This window comes from Saccopteryx bilineata, chromosome 3, assembly GCF_036850765.1.
Source record: "Saccopteryx bilineata isolate mSacBil1 chromosome 3, mSacBil1_pri_phased_curated, whole genome shotgun sequence".
Classification (NCBI taxonomy): domain Eukaryota; kingdom Metazoa; phylum Chordata; class Mammalia; order Chiroptera; family Emballonuridae; genus Saccopteryx; species Saccopteryx bilineata.
The window spans coordinates 29326377-29350188 of NC_089492.1; the positions used below are offsets into that span (position 1 = coordinate 29326377).

Genomic DNA, 23812 nt, shown 5'->3' on the forward strand with positions numbered 1-23812 from the left:
TTGTATTACACACATACTTAAATTTTACAATATATAAAAGAATCAATCTATGAAAACATTTTTTCTGCCACTTACATATATTTTAAAAAATAATGAACAAACAAACCAGAAAAGTAAGGTAAATTGTATGACGTTAGTAAAAGTCAATCTACTGAAAATATCTTCTGTTGAAGAATGGGAAAGGGAAGGGATACCACTAGGGAGCTGCCCGATTGTTGGAAAGTTTGGCAAAAATTGACATAAATGACTTTGTTTTTCAAAATAAAGTAAATTGAGAGGTGATGAAAATAAAAGAAAGAATGTACTGTACGTGGATAAACCTGAGATCTTAGTAATAACGGCTTTTACTGAAAAGCGATGCTCCTCAAACTGAGGGCCACAGAGGAATCTGGTCCAGAAACTCTGGTCCAAGGCAAAACAAGGAGTTTGTGCTACAGTGTAAATGAATGTGCTGCTCCCTTCATTGAGAAAAGCTTGCCATGAACAAATCAGCCAATTTACATTTTAGTACAAGCTCCTTATCTTGTCCTGGATCACTGGGACAGTTTGCAGGCCAGTACTTGAGCAGCACTGATCCAAATAAAGATCACCCTCAAACCCAATATCACATGCATCAGTAAACCTCATATGTACTACCATTTCTTGTGTTACCTCCTCCTATACTTTGTACAAATCCCAAATGCCGCTACTCTGATCACCTCGACCACTACAATTCATAGTCCGAACATCCTTACTTCTCACACTGATCACTGCAACAGCTCGCTACACGGTTGCTCTGCTTCTGCCCCTGCCCTGTGACAAGCCTGCCTTCTGGGCCTCCAGGGCGAAACTTCCAAAGGCATGGGTAGGATCAGGTGACTCCTGAGCTCCACACACGACTTAAACACTCTGTGAGGACTGCTCCCTGGGTCCTCCTGCCACCTCCCTCATCGCTCCTTCTCAAGCCTCTCGCCGTCCCGTCCTCTGAGTGTTCCTCTGCCCTGAGTCAGTCCTCGGAGCCCCTGTCTTTTTAATCTACGTACTGTCTGGTTCCTCAGCTCCCAGGCTGCCATGCTCTATCACATTATCAGAATATATTTTCCTCAAAGCCCTTATCTATGTATGTGCTTAATTGCTTGCCTCCACAAACGACGATGTGATGTCTCTAAAAGCTGGGATTTCTTGGGATTGATTCACCACTTTTTTTTCAATGTTTGGCAAAGAGTAAGCAGTCAATTTACATACTGAATGAAAGAATGAGTGAATAAATGGGATGGGAATCCCTGAAATGAATAATGACTGAGAAGGATAATCGGATTGTCGCACAGTTAGCTGGACTATGTTATACAAAATATATATATTGGGGAGGAGCTTGCTATGTCAACTCCAATCAGACCCTTCTCCACGCCTGGCTATAGGCGATGTCTGGACCGACCCTCTACTTTTGTCACCCAGATGTTGCTCCTCTGCCGCCAGTTTGTTCTGCCTTGGGACAGCCCCTTCCTTGCACCAGGACTGCAAACAGCAGAGAATGCCAGGCTTTCTGTCAGCAAATATACTGAGTGCAAGGTTCATAAACTGGGAGTCACCACGTGAACTTTTGCAGACCTCGCTCTCTCTTTTCTTAATTATTCACAACTTTAGGAGGCTCCCACACCTCCCAGTACTCTTCGTCTGCCACTGATGAATTTTCACTGCCCAGAAACCCCATCTGTCCGTAGGCCAGCTGTCCCTACACTGCCACTCTAGTGCCCAGCCAGCCGCCTCCGCATTCTGCATGGGCACAGCCATGGTGACAGGATGTGCCTCAGACCTCATGCCTTTTAGAAGAAGGTTGTGCACATGTGCAGAGCGAGATCCAGAAGCACAGGAAACCCCGCTGCACAGAAGTGTGGATTCCAGACACCTTCCACGTGAGACCCGAAACACCCCATCTGGCTGAACGGCCCAGAGAGGGTCTGTCCTCTTAGCTCGTAGCAACAGTAACTGATAATAAACCTGGAGGCAAACCCTAAATTTCAATGTGAGCACTAATTTCTGTTTACTAAAAATCTCTTATGGACACAAAAATGAGAATAATTTTTTTTTTTTGTCACAAGGTGATAGATTATTAAGTCATTGCTTCACTAAACACAGCACAACAAAGTTTCATTATCTTCATGTTACTTCCTCCTGTGCAGCACTTTTCTTTTGAAAATGTGTTGTTTTTCCCCATTAAATTACCGAGAAAGAGAAACCTATTTTTCCTATTACATGAGCACAAGGGGTAATAAATACCTTAGTATATTCTATAATACCTTATGGAAAACCAGTGTTTATTGTATTTTCCCCTCTAAATGGAAGTGAGCTAACCAAGATGCTTAATAACGTATTTGGAGACATTTAGGCCATACCCTGGAAGACAATATTTCTGGCCACTGACTTACCCAAATACAGAGCACCTCTTCTTTTAGCTTAGTAACGAGGCTCTACTTTTAGTTAAAGGGCTCATCTATCTCATAACCCTTCTTAACAGAAGTTATTAGTCATGAGACAAGCATCAATATAAAATAAAGTAAATCTTAATAATCCCTCTGATTCCTCTAGCATTCCTTTTAGCCATGAACAATCCCAATTTATAGATGATGTATGCATCTCTTCATAAATAAATCATGAAAAAATAAAACATGAACATAAACTGGCATCAGATATGTATTATAGTTCCTTTGCCTTTTACTTTAGGGTCACAGGACACTTGAAAAACTCATTTTCATTCCTATAGCGTGCCTCTTGTCTTTCCTGGCTTCAAAAGGAAGTATCTGTAAGAAATGGCCACCTAGGATACCAAATGGAATGAAGATGTGCCATAGTTTTGCATCCAAAAGAACTGACTCATATTTTCTAGCTACTTAATGTCCAATGAGAACATAAATATTTTTCATTGCTGAGTTACTAGAAATAGAGGATAATTTGTCTTTTATTATTTCTACTGCTTGTTCCTCTAATCTTGTTATTCAAGTTTGAGACCATTACTGGGGTCGTAATATCTTATTTGTTGAGCAATAGAGCCTAGAAGGCACCATGCTGAAAGCAAATAAGTAACAGATAAATGTAGGTGAGGCTCTAAATAGGAACCAGCCAGCCAGCATTTACATTTCTGTAATACAGAGCAACACTGAGTCTCTTGTTTCTGCATATGAGAAAAAGTAGGAATCTACTACCTCAAATTTAGTTGAAAAGATGCAATGTTATTTAAAGGGAGGGAGGAAAAGTTAGTACATTGTTTTGTCTCTCTTACAAACTCTCCCTGGCTCAGGGCGACAAAGACCAGTTCTTTCACAAGTACATTATAGGGATGAAAGCTCCAGCCTCTCCCTTTCTGCTGCCACCGCAATATAGGGACACTTTAAGGGCAGCATTCACGTTTCAATTATTTTAGTTAAAAGTAGTTTAATTATTTAGTTGAAATATTTAGTTGAATAATTATTTTAATTATTTTGTGAACAATTCTAATTATGGCAGTTTAAATATAAATGGAAAATAATGGGTCAGGGATTGTATTGACTTCAGGTGTGGTGGAATCAGTGGGCTGAAATGTTCCTTTTGATCTGTTTCTATTTTCTTTGGAATAGCTTCATTTTCAGACAAACTTTCTCCATTTTGAAAACAATGACAGCCATCAGCAGCTCTAGCCTCAAATCCTAACAGCTATGTAATCCTCGTGAGAAAGCAAACATCTTCTTGGCGTTCTGTCAAAATCCCAGGGAGTATTACCTTCACCATCTTAACAGCTGAGATCATTTTAACAGTTTGTCCTTGAACAAATCACTGTGGCCAGAGACAGGGTTACTGTGGCTGGGTCACATGCTATCCCCTAGGGGAACAGGAGCAAAGGGCACAGGTCACCCCATCAACTATAGGACTGAAGACAGGGTGGGGACCATCCACAAAAGAATGTGTTGCGGCCCTGGCTGGTTGGCTCAGTGGTAGAGCGTCGGCCTGGCGTGCAGAGGTCCCGGGTTCGATTCCCGGCCAGGGCACACAGGAGAGGTGCCCATCTGCCTCTCCACCCCTCCCCCTCTCCTTCCTCTCTGTCTCTCTCTTCCCTTCCCGCAGCCAAGGCTCCATGGGAGCAAAGTTGGCTCGGGCGCTGGGGATGGCTCCTTGGCCTCTGCCCCAGGCGCTAGAGTGGCTCTGGTCGCGGCAGAGCAACGCCCCGGAGGGGCAGAGCATCCCCCCCTGGTGGGCAGAGCATTGCCCCCTGGTGGGCGTGCCGGGTGGATCCCAGTCGGGCGCATGCGGGAGTCTGTCTCTCCCGTTTCCAGCTTCAGAAAAATACAAAAAAAAAAAAAAAAAAAAAAAAAGAATGTGTTGCACAGATAAAAGACATACTTTCATGGAGGCACATTCTCAAAAAGAAAAAAAAACAACCCAAAAAACAAAGCCCTACAGTTAGGCTCTTTGGCTCTTCTTGACATGACGTGTGAAGATGCCAAACACACACAAGCATTCTCTGTAATGCTGTAGTCACCTCCCCTGAATACCCATGTCTCAAGGACCTTTCAAAGTCCTTCACAGTATAGAATCGGTAAGTATCCTTGCTATTTTCTGTATACTAGGTAAAAATAACCTGGGTACTAATAACAATTCCCTTAAGTATAGGTGGATGCTAGCTGTTGCCGGACACGCCACCTTAGCTTGATGTGAAGTGGTTCAGAAATTGCACTGTGGAATCACACAGACCCTGGGTTGACAGCTTTAAAAGGAAGAATGCTCCTCTTGTTCTATCTGATTTCAAAGTACCCAAAAAACAAATTCTGACTATCCATGAGAACAATACAATGAGCTGGGAACTAATCCATCCATTGGTAGCTAACACCAAAAATGAGGCAGAGCTGCTCAATTACTTAGTGGACAAGATGTTGTCATTTCAAAAAGTATACACATGGCAGGAAAACTGTATTTTACATTCTTACTCAAATGACAAAGATTATAATGCAGTGGCCAGTGGCCGACAGGGCAATACAGACATTAGTGTTTAGTGCTAATATGGCCCATATTTGCTAATTAAATTGTTAGAGGCAAATGTTAAACTTTGGTTCTTGAATTCTTTCAACTAAGAAAGAATTCAGAGTCAACAACTCTAATGCAAGAATTTTATTTAGAAAGTCACAGAGGTGGAAGAAGTGAGCCTGCTGGGCTGTGTGGACTCAGGAAACAAGATACAGAGGTAAAAGAAGGGACCTTAGAGATCAGGGGGAAGAAAGCAAAGGACACACCCGAGAAAGAAGACACAGATGTGAGAGACAGAAAAAGAGAGAGCGCGCTTGCACACTGCCCCTTACCTGAAGGGTTTTTATCTGTTTTCTAAAAGCAAGAATTTTAGGGGAGGTCTCAGGGGAGGATCTCAGTAGAATATTCATCGGCTTTCCAGGTGTGTCCTTTCAGGGTCCTGGTCTCTACTGATTGGTCAGTGCTAGTGTAGGGCATCATTAGTCACTGGATCTGGTTCTGATGTCAGCCATGGTGATGCCTTGTCTGGTTTTGCTGCTTTTCTGGGCCTGGAGCTGAAACACAACTGAGGCCTATGTATTATCTCTAGTTTGACCAAAGCTCTGTCTCTGCGGTCAACAGACCCCAGGTTTTATTCCTAAGATTATCTGATGCTGTTTGGAACCTCATTGTCCTGAAGGTTTAATGCTTAAGGGAGTGGGAGTGCAAGGGCTTGTATGGCAGTTGTATGAGGCTATTCTCTGGCCCCTTTGCTCCTCCTCTAGGGGAGTCTAAACCACGTAACTAGCGATTATGTGCCACATGACTAGTGACCTGCGAGGGCAGGAAAGCTGCCCCTGGGGGCGAGGTAACAGCTGATAATCGCTGTTCTCTCTAGTTTTGCTCATTGCTAGGCACCCGGGGCTTTCCACCTCAGTGACATTCCATACCTATCCTATTGTTCATGCTCTATTCATGCCTGTCGAACTGCCTACCCTATCAAAATAGAGAATCGGATATTTTTTAAATATAAATTTAAATGTACCCGAGAGTACAATCCCTGAAAAGGGGCTTTCTCGCAAATCAATTCAATTCAATTCTAGTAATAATACCACCAGGCTTTTATAATGAAGCCCAAATAAACAGATAAACAATGGCAACTGAAATAGAAAGCATATGGCTGAGTGATTTTAATAGTCCTTTTTAAGAGATTGAAGATAATGTGAATTGCTTTCATAATGGAAACTTTACGGAGAAGTCTTCAAAGGCAAATGGACAAAAGCAAGTGGTTTAGAATTCCCTCAGCTCAGAATTTCAAAGAAGCAAGTAATTTAACCCTAGAACTGAAACCAAAAGCTTGTTACCCAGAGGTGAAGGAACAGCATTTGTAATAATGTATATGTACTGGGTACATGTGTCATGTCCATTGTGTTTAAATAGCAGACTTTTTTAAAAAAAAGTTGCTACCCATCCTGCTTTTGCTTAATGTTATTTGTCCTCTTGGGGAGGGGGGGGGATAGTTACTTGGTATCAATAAAGGATAGTTGATCATGTCACCCACTGCTTCAAAGACCAAAATGTTCAGCGCAGCCAAGAAGATCCTTTAGTGTCTGATGCTGACTTATCTTTCTACCTCCATTTGGTCCCACCCTCGCCCTTGTCCCAGCCACAATGAACATCTTTCATTTCCTCTTATGTGCCAAGCTGTTTCCTCTGCCTAGAACACCCCTCTACTCCTACTCCTGTCCCATGTAGCACTCAACCAAGGGAACCCCGCCTTTCTTGGGCTCAGGTCCCTCCGCTGCACAGCCTGGTCTTCAGAGCACCTTCCTGGTACTCTAACACCCTCCCTCCAACACCCTGGGGAGCAGGAATCATGTCTGCTTTACCCCTTATCCCACCCCCAGTGTTCAGCTGAGTGCCTAAGACATACTCACATCCCAAACATTGGTTAGTAAAATGTCCCACGGAGCCTAAGACTAGTGTTTCTCAGTAAGTTTATTTCTGCTGGAATATATTTCAATTTGGAAGGTTTCATTACATTCTACATTTTTTGGCCACAACAGGAAAGTCACAGTAAGAGCATTCTAGTAACTTCAGGAAATTTCTCGATAATTATAACAGTTTAGAGACCAGTCCTAAGTCAATGGCAGAAGTTAAACAAGAGCAGATTTTATCTCAAAAGAGGCAAAACTTCCCATCAAAGTTTTCAAAAATGAAATGAGCTCTCCTGAGATCTTTAGAGAAGTATCTGTGGACCATTCAGTATGATTCTAATTATAAAATAATACCCATGGGGAAGCAATCCTCCCATTCCTCAGGGGTCCAGATGGACCCCCAAAGACCACTACCATGGTTGGTGTCTCCTTCACCCAGCATGTTTGCTCTAGCTCCCTGGTTGGCAAACTGTGGCTCACAAGCCATATGCAGCTCTTTGGCCCCTTGAGTGTGGCTCTTCCACAAAATACCACGTGTGGGCGCTACTTCGATAAGGAATGTACCTACCTATATAGTTTAAGTTTAAAAAATTTGGCTCTCAAAAGAAACTTCAATCGTTGTACTGTTGATATTTGGCTCTGTTTAATGAATTTGCCGACCACTGCTCTAGCATGATAGTATTCAGAATAAATACAATATGAAAGATAATAAAAGAATATAGAGACCCTGGCAAGAGAGGTTGGTTCATTTAAATCATACCCAGCCTGCCAGGGAACCAATTGATACTGGGAAAAGAATAGCCCTGCCCTCTGGCTCTGAACTCTGAAATCAGTTGTCCTCACGTCCTCACAAACACATAAGGTAGAATCCACCAGAATGGCCTTTGTCAGAGTTGCCCTTCTCCCCAGCAAGGGCAGAGGTACAGAACCATTAATGTGGGATGGTGTCCTAAAACCTAGGCCCCCTAATAGGCAAGGTTAAAGTGCATTACACAGGGGTCCTTGCTTCTAAGCCTTCCCTGGCTCCACTATAGCAGAGGCCTCTTAGGCTAGAGACTCGACACACTCTCAAGAGTGCCTACTGCTCTCACCAGTTGGCATGAAACCTGCTAGGAACAGCATTTCCTATGGAATGGCACAGCTGGCATCTGGCAGATCAAGCACAAGTGTGGTAAAGTAGAACACATTCACAGCTCGGGTCTTCTGGACCAAGCCATGGGCACTTACCACTGAGAATCTAAGGAATTAGGCCCTCAGACTTTTCTGTGCTATGAGTCCCTCTGGGAGTCCATTAAAAAGTCTATGACCTCTCCTAAGAGAGAGACAGGATTACAAAGCAACTAAATACAATGAAACACAATTATCAAATTTTAAATGGATGAATTTGTGACATTGTATATGTGTCTTTACTAATACTTTAAATAAAAATATCAAACAGCAAGTCTAAGAACCACCAAACTTTCAAAGGAAGATAAACATAAATGATTTTTAAAAAAATATCTGCAAAGAACTGTAATATGATACAATAGCATCTGTGACTTAATTGGTAACAAAGCCAGGAGTAATGCTGGCGCTCCTGTGGTTTGTGGCCCGCCCCCAGTAGAAGAGAGGATGCTAAATCTGAAAGAGGTAAGTAACAATAAAGAAGTCATTTTCTTTATGCAAGTTTGTGTACTAACTGAATTCTATCCCTATCTGCAAGCACAGATTAAAAAACCTCTGTGTTAGAAGGGTTATAGATGAATTCTAAAGACCCTTTAACCTTGAAGAATAGATGATCAACCTGACATAAATTTAGGGTAGGGGATAAGCTAGTTGTTATTTACAGTCTTTGAGTTTTATAAATAGAATACTTTATAAATCGGCAGTAGTTTATGCATCATAATGAAAAACAACTCTTTAGACAGCAGGCAGGATCTTTTTCTTGCCTAGAGAATTGCGGCCTCTCCTCTCCTTACAATCAACCCCTGTACACTTCTCTTGCTTTCTACATAATTGTCTGGATCTACTTCTGAGCCTCTGCATTTTCTAAAGTGCCATGTTTTTCATGAAATATTCATGGCTCCCTCCCTGATGGCTATCCTCATTGAGCGCTGGCACAGTGGTGAGTTCAGCAACTTCTTTTTCATTCTTTTTTTACCATCAAGTAGAATTCTAAACTATGGAATACTACCACGATTTGGTGTTCCATTCTCTAACTGGTGGAATCTGGGTGGTTTCCAATTTGGATCCATTATGAATGTAGCTGCTATAAACTTTTGGGTTCTTTGGGTCTCTCCTCAATCTCAGGCCCTGGGACCCTGGGCCTTGGGCTGGCTTTTCCTCAGCTTTCCCACCCCTCCTTCCTTGGATGACAACCAAAATACGCTGTGGGTCTGTTGCAGACCTCTGTGTTGTTTCCGGGTAAGATCCAGGGTCCTGTGAGCTTTCCTCTGTCCCCAGTAGCTTAAGGCTTTTTGCAGGAGAAAAGAACCTGGGTTGCAGGGGAGGTTTTGTGCCTGTTTCCAGGGGCAGCGTCTCACCATCTGCACACATGTGGAACTCAGGGGCTCTGTGGTCAGCTTCCCTGGCCCCACACTTTCTGGTGAGCGCTGAGCAGAAGCCCGCGGGAAAGGGCTGGTGACAAGTGCACATTCCTCTTTGCCTGCCCCCTCCCCCCCAGCCACTCTCAACTATCCTGCTAGCCCTCTCTGACTTCTCAGAGGTTATCAAAGATTTTTAAATGCTTTCTTCTTCTTCACTCCTTAAAATCTTTTTATTATTATTTTTAGTTGTGGTAAAGTATACAGAACACAAAATGTGATGCCTTAACCATTCTAAGTGTCAAGTTCAGTGGCAGCAGGGCCACTTACACTGCTGCACAGACATCTCCACCGTCCACCTTCAGAGGCCTTGCCATCTTACAGAGCCGGAAGTCGCTATCCATTAACCAATGTCTCTCCATTTCTCCCGCCCCCCAACTCCTGACACTCACCTTCCCACTTTCTATCTCCATGAATTTGACTATTCAAGGTACCTCATCTAAGTGGACTCTTACAGTTTTTATCTTTTTGTGACTGGCTTATTTCATTTAACACGTCTTCAGGGTTCAAACATACTGCAGCATGTATCAGAATGCCTTTCCTTTCTAAGGCTGAATGATACGCATGCACTACATTGTGTTCATCCATTCATCTGTCAGTGGCCAGCGGGCTTGCTTCCACCCCTTGGCTATTCCGTATAATGCTTCTATGAATGAGTGTGCTCGTCTCATTCACTTTTATGGAAGTGATTTCTTCTTCATATGCTCTGCCAGATGTGAAAGGGTTTATGGCCCATTTCTCTTTGGAAAGGTATGAACTTCTTCAAATTTTGGTTCACTTGCTTATCTTGTGACCTAAGGTCTTGCTGGGCTCAAGACAAGTTATAACTTTGTGTACTGCCCAGCTTTTTTTCATTGGAAGTGTGGGAGTGGTTTCTCATGGCTTTTTATATCATAAGTAGGAAAACAAAATGTCTGAATTTTATTTCATCAAGAAATAATGAAATAACGTTGGGAGTAGTGGGAAGGTGGAGGAGGAGGAAGAAGATGGAGGGAGGCCAGTGAAAGATATAAATCATCTTCCATAGCTAGTGATCTAGAAAGCCAATAGATGAAAGCAAAGTCAAGATCTGGAACTCGGAGTATGCACTGAAGGACATGGAGGCAAACACCAGGGGAGAAGCTGCTTCCTGTGAATAGGAATTGGAGATGGTGCGCATGGGAACAGAAAGCTGCTAAACCACATCACATGCCTTGTAGAAAAATCTGACTGTTTAAACACATACAAGATTGTTTAAAATTTTTTAAACTCCTTCAGTACCATAATCAATTCCCTGAGATGGTAAAATATAAGAATTGTAAAAATATTTTAAACCTCCTTACTTCTTTGAAGCCTATGTCCTATCACAACCTAGCTGGGGGTTAAAAAACAAAAACAGTGGAGAATTACATATACTAATTGGTCATGCATTCTATCAAGCTAAGAATGTGCTTTAAAAGCCAAAAAGAAAAACAATTCTGAATTGCTTTTAAAGGATAGTTCAGAAATACACAGAAGCTAGGCACAGTAAGTCATGCAAAACCGTATTCCTATGCACAATTCTCCCTTTTTGGGGCCAGTGGATTCATCATCTGAACCAATGAGAGAAGCGAGAACTCTTACAAGAATAGCTGCTTCTCGGTGTTTGTAATGCCAAGCAGTACCCGAAAGAGCAGGAAAAGAGTGCAGACATCAACCATCAGGTATATACTACCTTCTTGATGTTTTTAAACATCTTTTCATTTTTAAGAATTTAACTGCATGAATTTTAAAGGAAGCCTTGCGGCATTACTTTACATGGAAACTAACAGCATAAATAGAAGATACAATAAAAATGAATGCTATTAAAACAAAATAGTTTTATGGGACTTCTGAAAGCTTTGTATTTTAAAGCCTACTCTTCATTAAAATGGAAGCTGTATATGTATTGAAAGAGGTGTTAAAAACTGGCACCAATTGATGCCTGGCCAGTGGTGCAACAGAGCTCTGACATGAGATGCTGAGGTCCCAGGTGTGAAACCCCAAGGTCGCCAGCTTGAGCATGGGGTCGCCAGTATGGGCACGGGATGATAGACATGATTCCATAGTCACTGGCTTGAGCAAGGGGTCATTGGCTCAGCTGCAGCCCCTGGTCAAGGCACATATGAGAAACAACCAATAAACAACTGAAGTGACAGAACTACGAGTTGATGCTTCTCAATCTCTCTCTCTCTCTCTTTCAAAAACCAAACAAGCAACGCTATCCCCACAAGAACTAGCACCAATTGAAAGTTTTTCTTTGCCTTAATAACATTGAAAGAGAACGGATTCAAATTCTTTCCATTCAATTCAGTACATATCTATATACTACCCAGATTCTTCTTGCATAAAACCAGTTTGAGAAACACTGCTTTAGCCAAAGTGCCCTCCATCTTCACATTAATGTATTAGCCTCAGAGGTTCGAGGCTACCTCTGCTGTCAAAGATAACCTCAAGAGAAATTAAGGAGAAAAAAGCAGCCCCCACCACAACCTTACTTTTGAGATGGTAAAAATGAAACACAGAGAGGGATGATATTTAAGCAAGGTTATCCTAGCTAACCAAAGGCTATGAAGAAACAGTGTGAACGATTATGGTAGGGTTGACAATGATCAGGTAAGTACTCCAGGTAAAAAACTCAAACATATCTGTGTAAAGGAAACTCTGATGAAAGAATAAATTCATTCAACAAATAGTTAATGATTTTGTGCTTTGTGCCAGATACTGTGCTGGAAACTAGATTGTTCTTCATCGCTATGGTAATACACATCTGCAATGTTTATTTATGTACTAGCCAGAGACCATGTCTGCCACATTTACTTCTATATCCACAGCTTATAATACCGTAATACCGTGCTGGATATTCAACAAATGTTTTTGGGATCACTAGTGTCGTATGTGTTCCTAGAAGAAAATAATTTTTAACATGAAACTTTGTATAATTATCTGATTTAATCACTCTTCTAAACACCTGAAAATGTGACCTTATTTTGAAATTGGGTAATTACAGACGTAATTGTTTACCTTAAGATATGGTTATACTGCCTGACCAGGAGGTGGCGCAGTGGACAGAGCTTTGGACTGGGATGTGGAGGACTCAGGTTCGAAACTCCGAGGCCATTGGCTTAAGTGCGGGCTCACTAGCTTGACCATGAGGTCTTAGACATGACCCCATGTTTGCTGACTTGAACCCAAAAGTTGCTGGCTTGAATCCCAAGGTCGCTGGCTTGAGCTCAAGGTCACTGGTTTCAGCAAAGGGACACTTGCCCTGCTGTAGCACCCTAGTCGCAGCACATATAGAAAAGCAATCATTTGAACAACTAAGGTACCGCAACAAAGAATTGCTGCTTCTCATCTCTCTCCCTTCCTGTCTGTCTGTCCCTATCTGTCCCTCTCTCTGACTCTCTGTGTAGAAAGAGAAAGAAAGAAAGGAAGGAAGGAAGGAAGGAAGGAAGGAAGGAAGGAAGGAAGGAAGAAAGAGAGAGAGAAAAGAAAGAAAGAAAGAAAGAAAGAAAGGGAAAGAAAGAAAGAAAAGAAAGGAAGAAAGGGAGGGAGGGAGGGAGGGAGGGAGGGAGGGAGGGAGGGAGGGAGGAAGGAAGGGAGGAAGGAAGGGAGGGAGGAAGGGAGGGAAAGAGAGAAAGAGGTGGTCACACTGAAATAGGGTGGGTCCTCAATCCAATATGATTAGTGTCCTTAGTAAAAAAAAGAAGACGCATGAAGCCAGAGACACAGGGTAAGATAAATGCTATGTGATGATGGAGGCAGAGACCGAGTGATGCAGCTATACACCAAGGGATGCCCAGGGTTACTAACCAGCAGCACCAGAATCTAAGAAAAAAAGGCTGGAAGACATTCTCTCCCTTGAGCCTACAAAGAGAGAACAGCCCTGCCGATACCTTGATTTCAGACTTCTAGCCTCCAGAACTGAGAATAAATATGCTATGTCAAGCCAGTAGTTCATGGTAATTTGTCAAGGGAGTCTTAGGAAACTAACAGTATTTTTGTCTTACATATAGATACTGGTTAGATAATATAATCAATGTTTTTTTTCCTTTATCTTTCTACTAATTTGGCATCACTGAAGCAAGTTTCTCCATCTTGAATGCATGTAGTGGGCATTGAGTATGCCTGCCCAATATCATCTATTCCCTTTTTCTGGTAGCAGCAGATAGATTAACCTTGAGGTAACTCCTTGGGCTCATTAAACAGTGTTGAGCTGTCAATCAAAATATCCTGCTCTTCCTCAGGACATTCCCCCTCCCTTTATTCCCCCCTCCCTAATTCTAAGTCTTGAGCACAGTGACACAATTCATCCCACCAGTGTATTATCCTTTCCAAGGTCTTATTCTTCAGCACTTCCTTCAATTCCATGAACTCCTCCCTAAATATCCAATGAATCCCTTCCTGCTTAAATTAACCAGAATCAGTTTCTATTTAATTCAGTTAGGGAACTCTGACAACTGCAAGTGCCAATAATAATTAATAAATAAATAAATAAATAAATAAATAAATAAATAAAAAAAATTCCCTATAATATTTCATGACAAACATGATGTGTGCCTGACACCAAACGCAAAACTCTTAATATTTAACATAATCAGTAGCTGTGTCTATAAAGCTACGTTAAAATATCTCCCCCAGGTTTTTCTAAAACTTCCTAAACATTCCCGCAGTGCCAGAATGGTTCTTTGTCTCTCTGGGTTGTTCATCTTATAGTTCAGATCATTAAAAACCATATCTTACTCTTCCTCTGCTGTACACTCAGCTATATTACTCATCTGAAATTTTAAAACATGCTGGTAACAACTGAAAACCTCACTGCAGTGACACTTCAGTGGTATAAACAGGTACCTTCAAATCTCTTAGGCATCTAAGCTCTAAACAGATCTAAGAGGTAATGAATGCATACTGATTTCTATAGTTTTTCATTTTTAAGTTCATTGGGCTAAAATGTATTTTCTCTCCTGCTGGAAACTATGGGAGAAACAACTGCTATACTGACATACCTCACTCATCACAAGTAGCTCATGTTTTACAGCAGCTGAAAGATAGCTTTAAAAATGCAAGGACGTGTGACTTCATTTTCCCATTCTGAAACATTTTAAAGTAAGGAACTTACATTTGTTTCTATTACTAAATGATTTAGATGAAAACAAGAAAATAATTTTTTTGCTCAAAGCCATTTATCATGGCGGTTAACATTCTTCTGCTAAATGTGAGATAGGTGATTGTGACAGCCTGTCACTGTGATCTATATAAAGGGTTTTAAATAGATGAGAAAAATAATCCCAGTCCATTAATACATTAATTCACAATGTAAAAGCACATTTTATCTGAGAAAACAACTGCATTTAAGAGGCTTCTGCGACAACAGCCTCAATGAGGATTCTGGAATTTTTAAATAAATATAAAGATTTAACCTATTAACCTTTCTGGAATATTTTATTAGCTGCTCACGTGTAGCCATTTGCAAACACAAAGAATTGTTTGCTGTATAACTCTTACTAGCCTTACTATCTATTACAGTTTGGTCTGCAGATGTAAGGCCAGAAGCAAGCAAGTTTGCTCAGAATCCAAGGACCTAGTTAATAATTTACATGATGACAATTACTCCTGTTGTTTTTGAGAAAACAGTTATCCTACAACCAAGTACAGTATCTAATGTAAGAAAATGTATTAATTTATTCCTATAACATGTAGCAAAACATATCCTAGTGTCCTCCCAGCCAGTCTAATGATGTATACCGTAGAAAGAGAGCTAATACGCATTCATTTCATTTAATCACGAAGATTTAGATCCATCATTCGGAAGATACATTCAGTAATAGAGAAGAAAGAATTCTCTAGACTTTACCCATGACTCAAATGAAATAAAACCATGACTCCAATATTTGGGTGTGAGGGACAGATAACACAGGTGCTGTGGTGGCTCCTTACTGTTTATCTGCCCATCATACATACAATACCCCTCCTCCCAAAACAATCTCCCACCTTTTCATAGGAAAACACACTTCCCAACAAGAATACACCATCCCCTGGCTACTGTGATGGAAAAGGGAGGCTCTTTACTTGATCAGAGCCAGTGAGATGTGAGGGGGACGTTTTCCGGGATTTCTGAAGAGAGCAGCTTCCTCTACAAGAACTATGAAAAAACTCTCCTCCTCTTTAGTTGTGAATCTGGGAATAGGAAGAAGCCCTGCAAGCCTCAGGCAGCCATCTTCGAATCCCAAGGAGAGAGCCTGTCAACAATGTAGCCAACACTTAGAAGTAGAACTAAGAAAGTGCAGTGGGAAAACAAGGAACTGGTCCCATGGTTTGAGCCCTAAATCAAGTCCCACCTGAGCCATAGTTCCTTCCTCTACTCAGTTACAATCACTAAGTCTCGCTTTCTTTTTTTTTTTTAACTAAAGCCACTTGAAATCAGATTTTCTGATTCTTGACAGTGCGAGAATCTGAAATGATTCAAATATAAATGATTGCTTTCAAAGGCACAGCTAAAGTGTGGTAGAACTAGCAGTGTACAAAGAAGTGAGCCAGGCATCACACTAAGACCTTTCCTCCCCTTATCTCATTTCATCATCACAAGAATCACACCCATGACCTGGTGGGTATGATTCTCAAAAGAATAGGAGATTCTCAAAAGACAGGAGCAACTGGAAAGTCAACTGATTGCCCAAGTTTTACCGCTACTAACTAAATAGGTTTTCACATTTTTATTGAATCGAAAACTTTTCAGAAAGTGACAATGGTAACAGCACTGAACTGATTTAAAACAAAAACAAAACTATTAACTCATCAACAGAATCATAAACAAGGGTCAATCTTCAATTTTCTGATCACTAATAGATATAACCCAATTGAAGGATATAATCAATAGTGGTATTTCTTATTTTTAGATATAAAGTTGTGCTGGATCATTCTGATCATTTAGGTGAACATCCAGGTTGAACTTCCATACAAATTTAATTAGAGCTCCATTGACTTACTATTGCCTATAAGAAGACCCGGAGGATAACAACTTGAGCTGAACAGCATCTTTAAATAAACAGAAGAAACATGAATTCAACAAGAAAATAAGTGTACTCATAAGGCAGAGAAGGTCTGGATGGACATTTTGAGAAATGCATTCTCCTGAAATAATGCATAGTGACTGCTGACCTTGAGAAAATTACTTCCTAATTCTAAATCCCCAAGATCTTATAAAATCAAAAGACAACATCACCTCCAAAATCCCTTCCTAATCTTCAATCCGCCTCCAGGGTCCTTTTCCATCCCATTCTGCTCACCCGTGGCCCTTCTGACTCCCTCAGCTCCCCCTTCTTGGACAGCAGCCATTTCAACCCAGCACTAGAAGGAAACATAAGCATTACCACTATTTAATAGGGATCTCTGTCTTGAAAATATTCCCTAAAATCAGGGGAAAAAACCCCCACAAAAAAAACTCCATTTCAAAGATGAGGAAATTGGAGCTCCATAATGTTAAAAAAAAAAAAAAAAAAACTCATCTAAAGTCAGAGAACTACTAGAAAAAAAGTGGCAGATTTGACTGCAAAGCTCTAGATCCTCCTTGAACTGCTGTATCTCCTTTCTTATAATGGCCGGTGAGTGTTCTGGCTCACAAGGCACTCTTTTCCAAACACATTCATTGATTCCTAAGCCTGATTACATTAGTTCAAGTCAACAATGTTAAAGTCAGGCTTCATAATTCAAAAGACTGAGATCTATGTTTTGGTCAGTGGGGATCCCAGACCAAATGTCAAGTAATACACATGCCCTGGGATAAAACAGGCTGCTGTCAGCACCCATACAGGCCTCCTATCCACTTCACCTTCTTTAAGAGGGCAGCGACAAGTCGAACTCACAACATTAGAAAGGATGATATCAGCCAAATCATCCCAATATTCAGATTCCAAATGACATCTCTTCATGAATATTCCAAAGACAGAAGAGACACACTAGTTATAAAGAAGGCTGAAAGCCTCAGGAAACATTCTGGCTATTTGTTAAGATGAATAAGCATTTATAGACAAAAGTAAAACCTTCCATAAGCAAGATAGTCGGTTTCATGCATTGCTGTTGCTCATCCTTAGCAATAAGCTAAACGGAAATAAAAACCAGTAACTCTTTGCCTTTGCTAAAGAATAAATTTCAAAACTTTGCTTTTGTCACTCTTGTTCTTGAATTCAGCAAAGGCAACATACAGTGTCTTTTTACTCATAAGAGAAGCCGCCATATTATTTCATTTTCTCACAAACAAGTATATTCTGACAGTTTAAAAAACATATATATTACCTAGTACTCAGAACAGCAAAAATGCTCACTTCTGTAATCTTTCTATTAGACTCCACAAAACAGTGACATGGTACGATCAACCGCTCACAGTATGTGTTCAAAGATTCCATTGCAAACATTATTAGGACAGTATCGATTTGAAATTCTGCTTTACTCTATCAGTGCCAGCCGACCCACTGCCTTCTACCACCATGGTTATCAGAAGTATAAAAAGACATGCATCCATCCAACAGGTAATAGTGGAAAAGAAACCAACTCTCCTTGCTCAGATGTCAAACAAAATCAATAAGCATTTCCTAAAGAAAGAAAAAGAGAAATAAGAACTGACCCTTTTCACCTCAAATTACTCACTCCCTTCTTGTCTAGTCTATACAGAAATCCATGTAACTGTTTCCCCCCTAACAGATTCTTTTGCCTTCTGCATCTCACCAATTATGTTCAAAAGTATTTTCAAGAATCAGGCTATATGACTGCCCCCATTTCCTGAAAATGAATACCCACTGCGTGTTTTATTTTATAGATAGGCTTTTAGAGACATATGGAAATTTGTATGTTCTGCAAATGAACTTGGTTTTGCAAACTGGTTGTAATGTACAAGGCAGCTCAGCCTTGCAAATACAAGAGTCTCAGTGCCTAGAACTGAAGCTACATTTGAATTCAAATGTCTGTTGAATGTATAAACTATGATTCTCATTGGTTTAATCATATTCTTGAGCTTTCACATAGTCCGATGACAGGCGCACTCTGTCGACACCAGTGTTGCTCAGGCTAAAGTTCTGTTTTCCTCAGTTCTCTCACTATTCTCTTGGGAAAGACAGAGCCTTCCTTACGGCAACAATAAGCAACTAAACTGAACAACGAATTCGAAAATGCAAGCAGAAGAACTAACGTTGCCTTTGTGAAAAACAAGGGATCTCCCACCATCTTTTTCCAAGAGCGACACAAATCTCTGTTCCACTTTGGAAGCAGAATGGAGCTGTTTGTGTTTGTACACACAGGAGAAAAGGAGGGATTGTTTGGTGCCCAAGAGACTGCACAGGAGTATCAAGTCTCCTCTGATGCACGAAATCCTGAGGGACTGGGGGATGGTAATGGTCAAGGATGGAGGGAATGATTATTAGAACAAGAAGGGAAGTAAACAGCCCTAATGATGATCCCTGCAGAACAAATTCTGACACCAATCAACCAACAAATCAACCAATCAAAGGGATGCGGACGGGGCAGGAGAGGGTAGAAACACTGACCACATCTCTTGAGTTTCTCTAGGCCTCAGTGTGATGAGGACAAAGCTTTTACCTAATAGATGTTCTGAGTTCCTGCATACAATCGATATTAGAACAGTTCCCTGATCTTATTACATTTAAGGATGGAAGCTATTGTTCCTCCTCTCAAGGTAGAGTATTGTGCTACAGGCTAGAGTGGTTGTTTCTCAGTACATGCCATGCTGTTGATTTTAAATTGAAACTAAATACATGAAAATTATACAGGATTCTTACCTTCCTGTGGAGATGTCCATGAATACTGATGTTTCATTCTGAGACATTTCATGAGGCTTCTAATAAATATCCAGCTAATGCTCTCTGATTCTATACGATTCCTCAGTACATGAAGAACTCTCTAGTTGTAACTTTAATTATAATTTTAAAAATTAAAACTATGTATTTAAAAAGGCAATTACCATACAAGTTCAGTAAAAAATAAGTAGCTAAAGTTTTTTTTTATCAAACATATTTATTCAGTTCACATATGTATTATAGAACCTCTCATTCTAGACATTCTCAATAAGTTTTAGGAATTGTTTTGAAGACTGAAGAGACATTGTACTAGAAGGAAACATCTCTAATTTCCTTAACACAAGTGTTTTTGAACATGGGACTATTTTGCAAAGAAAATCTCTTAATATTAACTACTATTGATTTCCAAGATAGACAGACTTCCAATAGGAATATTTGAAAGTGATAGATATGTGTATTCCAAACTGCCCTCTTGATGTTCCACTTATCTGTCAGACCTTACTGGACTATTGCCCCCAAGACAGAGGAATTCCAAAAAAGCTGACAAGCCACCACAAGGAGGAGCATTCCGGACATACCAGGACTTTTGCCTCAGTATCCCCTCAGGCTCTATATAACTCGCCCCTAGTCTGTAACCCGGTGCACTTCTTCTGGAGTGCCCCGGCAGGTCTTTCTCCTCTAATAAAGCCTGTACATCTGGTGATGGAGTGCCGTCTCATTCTTACAGAAAGCATCTTAAAAGGAGTTGCTTTTAACTCTAATCATATCTTATGAGCATGATTTCTGAACTTCAACATTATTAACATTTGAGGTCAGGTCATTCTTTGATGAGTGACCACCCAGTGCCTTGCAGAATATTAGCAACAATCCTGGCTTCTGCCCATGTGAAGCCTGAGCACCCCTCTCCCCATGCTGTGACGACCAAAATCCATCTGCAGACATTGCCAGTGGCCCCTGGGGGGCAACACTGTCCCATTGGGAACCACTTTTCTAAGAGATCAATGAGATACCCCAAGGTAAGAAAAAGTGATGTCTCTTCTTCCACTCTAACATTTCTGTCATTCTGACTCATCAAGCCATTTCACCACCTTTTTCTAAATGCCTTTACCTCAGGGAAGCAGAGATTCCACTATTTCCTAAGGCATATTGGGGTTTAAGGAACAATACTCTAGGAAAATTAGTGCCAAATTAGGCTTCTGAGGATTAGGGGTCCAATCCTTTGTATTTCCAGTGCAGGATGGAAGAATGAAGAGGGAAGAATTTTCTCATTTCACATTAAATTTAGCATCTATAAATTAAGCCTTTACCTCCACAGGCTAATAACAGCTTCAGGTGCCTAAATTCTGCCTTTATTTGATACTCTAATCAACTTGCCCAACAATCCCTCCTCCTTGACCACCAAACAAAAAAAAAGAAGCAAACATATAATGTCATGTTTTATTTGAATAACACTCTTGGGAGAACAAAATTAATGGCTAAAATAATATTTATTTTACCTTAACCACAATTATTAATAACAATCAATAGGAAAAAAAAAACATAGTATTAGAAGCAGAAAATTACAGCATAAGCCTTTTTATTCAAATGTTCCACCATACAGATATTCAGAAGCATGGGCATATTTCAAAGGGTAAATTTCAATAGTTATATACTAGAAACGGGGCCAGCCAATGTCACATGGAATAAATGAGAACATGCCTTGGCCATTAGAACTTTGCTGTCTTTTCTACTGTGTTCCTCCCTAGTAGGTGATCACTCTGCAAGACAATCCACAGAATGGCCTTGATCACTTGTTTAAAGGTTCTCATTTCCCTCCATCTGAGTCACACACACCCTCCCCCCCGCCCCTGCCCTCGCCCATCCCCACCCCACATCCCAGCCCCATATTTTGGACGTCCAGCATTGCTTTTGATAGCTGTACACACACAATCTCAGAGCCCTCTGAAGTACTGGTAGACAGTAGGTACAGTTGTCATTTCTCTTCTTTGAGTCCTTCCACAGATGGCACAGGTTTCCAGAGTCGCCTTCACCCTCATTTCCTGTATCTGGTAAAGTCTCACTTAAAATATGGCACCGATGAGGACAGAACACAACAAGACAAGCCGGAAGGACTCTGAGAAGCTAGGGACTTGGTGACAACACCGTGCCCTGCCCCCCCCCCCCCCAGGTTCTGATCCTGTACGCAGAAGCTTCTTCCCCCTGGCGGTTTGTGGGTGAAACCTTTCCCAGCCAAAGCGGCGTTTTTACTTAAAGCTTTTTGCACTAGATGTTTTGTATGTTACTGATCTGGTCTTTTTAAGTTATGTTTATGTGTGGACAACTCAAGGGAGATAGATCTCCCCTCCTGGAACTGCTAAGGGCTGATCACTCTTCTGGGCTGCTCCTTCCCACTGGTCCTTTGGAGCCATCGCACTACCCGAGTCCGAGGGGCAACATCACGGCGTCACCTGCAGGGGCAGCAGAGTGAACTGCGGACCTCTGGAGCGACGCCCCAGGCAGCCAGGCAGGGGACCCTAGGATTCAGGAGCCCCTCTGACCACTGGGAACTCCCACCTCCGGCAGTGGAGGGACGGCCGCCTCTTCCACGTATGGAACCAGAGGACAAGACTGGCGTCAGGTTTGGGGGGTGTACGGACCAGGGAGAGGTTAGAAAGGAGCATCACTGGACGAGCAAAGAATGTGACCCTGGGGAAAGGAGGTAGAAGAAAAGTAGGAAAGCACGTTTCCCTTAATCCCCTCCCTCTGCCGCCGGTAGAGCCCGGGATCTCCGGGCTGACTGCAGCAACACAGGCGGCCCCGGGCCGGCAATACGCGCACACACAAGCACACTCACACGCCCGGCCGCGAGTTGTACCTTGCAGACTTCTGCCTGACTTCCTCGCTCAAAATACCGCACGTCTCCAGCAAGACTACAAATCCCCGGGGCCTAGAACGGACAGCACTCCCCTCGCCCCCCTGAAGCACACAGATTCGACCTTACATTGCACCTCGAGAGTGCTGGGAACCACTTAAGGGAAGCTCCGGCAGCTCCCCTGAAACTGACTACCTTCCAGGCAGCCACATGAGTCCAATCTCCTTACAAGCTCAACTAGAGCGAGCCTCCGGGCGACCGAGCCAGGTAGGAGATGTAGGAGGAGCCTGGGGTACCAATGAACCTCTCGAGGACCGCTACTAAGTCATATTAGGGGGGCTGCACGTAGCGTCCAACCCTTTCCTATGCCTTCCGGCCCCACCAGCAGCCCTGTTATTCCGTCCGACCCCGGCACTGCTTCCCTCTTCCCCTACACCCAAATCCCTCAGCGATTTTTCTGCTGGCCCTTCCAGGCCACTTTCTGCATCCATCCCCTGTCCAGCCGGTTCCCAACATGTAGCCTCTTGTCCTCCCTCCGTAGACCTCGATTCAAGGCTGCCTTTCTCCCTCATCATATCGTCCCGTCCTGGTATTGATTCCCTAAATGATTAGAGTCCACTTGTTCTTCGAAGCCCACTGTCCCTTCAACCAGCGCCCTCTGCTCTAGTTCAAATCCGCTTTCCACACGCCCCACTTTCCTCCCATCTTCTCTCCCACCGCTCCAGCCAGGACACGCTCACCCACTACTCTGCCCCCCCCTATACTGCGTTCTCAGCCGTTCTCACGCTACCCCCAGAGACACCCCGCTTTCCTCCGCGGTTGTTTCCGCCGGGCGCCCGCATCCTCAGCCCGGCCTCCCCATCCCGCACCTGCCCGCTCCCGGCCTGCCGAGTCCCTCTCTCGCCGCGCGGTCCTTCCCTCTCTCCTCGACCCTCGCCAGAGCCAGTTCAGCCCTCCTGCTTTGTCGGTTCTCTCTGCTCGAGCATCCCAGCGGCCACCGCTTTCAAACTGGCCAAGAGGCTCGCCGAAGCGCCAGCCACAGGGGACAGCAGCCAGCCGGCTCTCCCGGGCGCCAGCCGCGCCTCCAGCCCGCCAGACTGGGCTCCCCGGGGCGCCATGCCCTCGCCCCACCGCCCGACCATCTAACAAACTTACTTGCGGGTCGCCAGGAGGGGGCTGCGGTGAGCGGCGGCGGGCCCCGCGACGGCGAGTGCGCCCCTCTCGGCGGGGCTGGGCGGCGCGGCACCGGCGCTGCGCTCCTGCGGCCGCACGGTGAATGGGCTCAGCCTGACGCAGCCCGGCTCTGCCCCCGCCGCCGCCGAGGCCGCCGAGCGCTTCCAGACATGCTCAGTTCCCTGGCCAGCCCGCGTGGGTCATACCAAGAGCCAGCAGCGGCGGGGGAGACCGAGAGGAGCCGCCGGGTAGTCGCCGCCAGCTGGAGGCTACCACGCTGGGGACCGGGGAAAAGGGGGGGAGCTGCTCCGCTAAAAATAGGTCCTGCGATGGCACGGCTGGGACTTAAAGCTGCACATACCCCAGCCGCGCGCTGAGTAACGGAGACCAGAGTGCACGTCCTGCCAGGTCCCTCCCCGCACTCTGCGCCCGGCCCCGGGAAAAACGGAGCTTCCTTCGCGGCACCCACGGGTTTCTCCGGCGCTGAGCCGGAGGCTGCCCGGATTTCGTGCTCCC

The 23812-nt window shown here is 43.1% G+C and overlaps 1 protein-coding gene across 5 annotated transcripts in view; it reads right to left on the bottom strand.

The window, feature by feature from the left end:
• The window catches only part of OXR1 (oxidation resistance 1), a 535173-nt gene extending 511729 nt beyond the window's left edge, over nt 1-23444 (bottom strand). For 2 of the 5 annotated variants that reach the window (XM_066265827.1, XM_066265822.1), the window contains exon 1: nt 23279-23444. The gene's annotated coding sequence lies outside the window, so the exon portion shown is untranslated. Of the gene's footprint in view, nt 1-16688; nt 16814-23278 lie in introns of all 5 variants that reach the window. The other 3 variants (XM_066265828.1, XM_066265825.1, XM_066265824.1) reach the window with 2 other exon arrangements.
• Between the last annotated feature and the right edge of the window lie 368 nt (nt 23445-23812).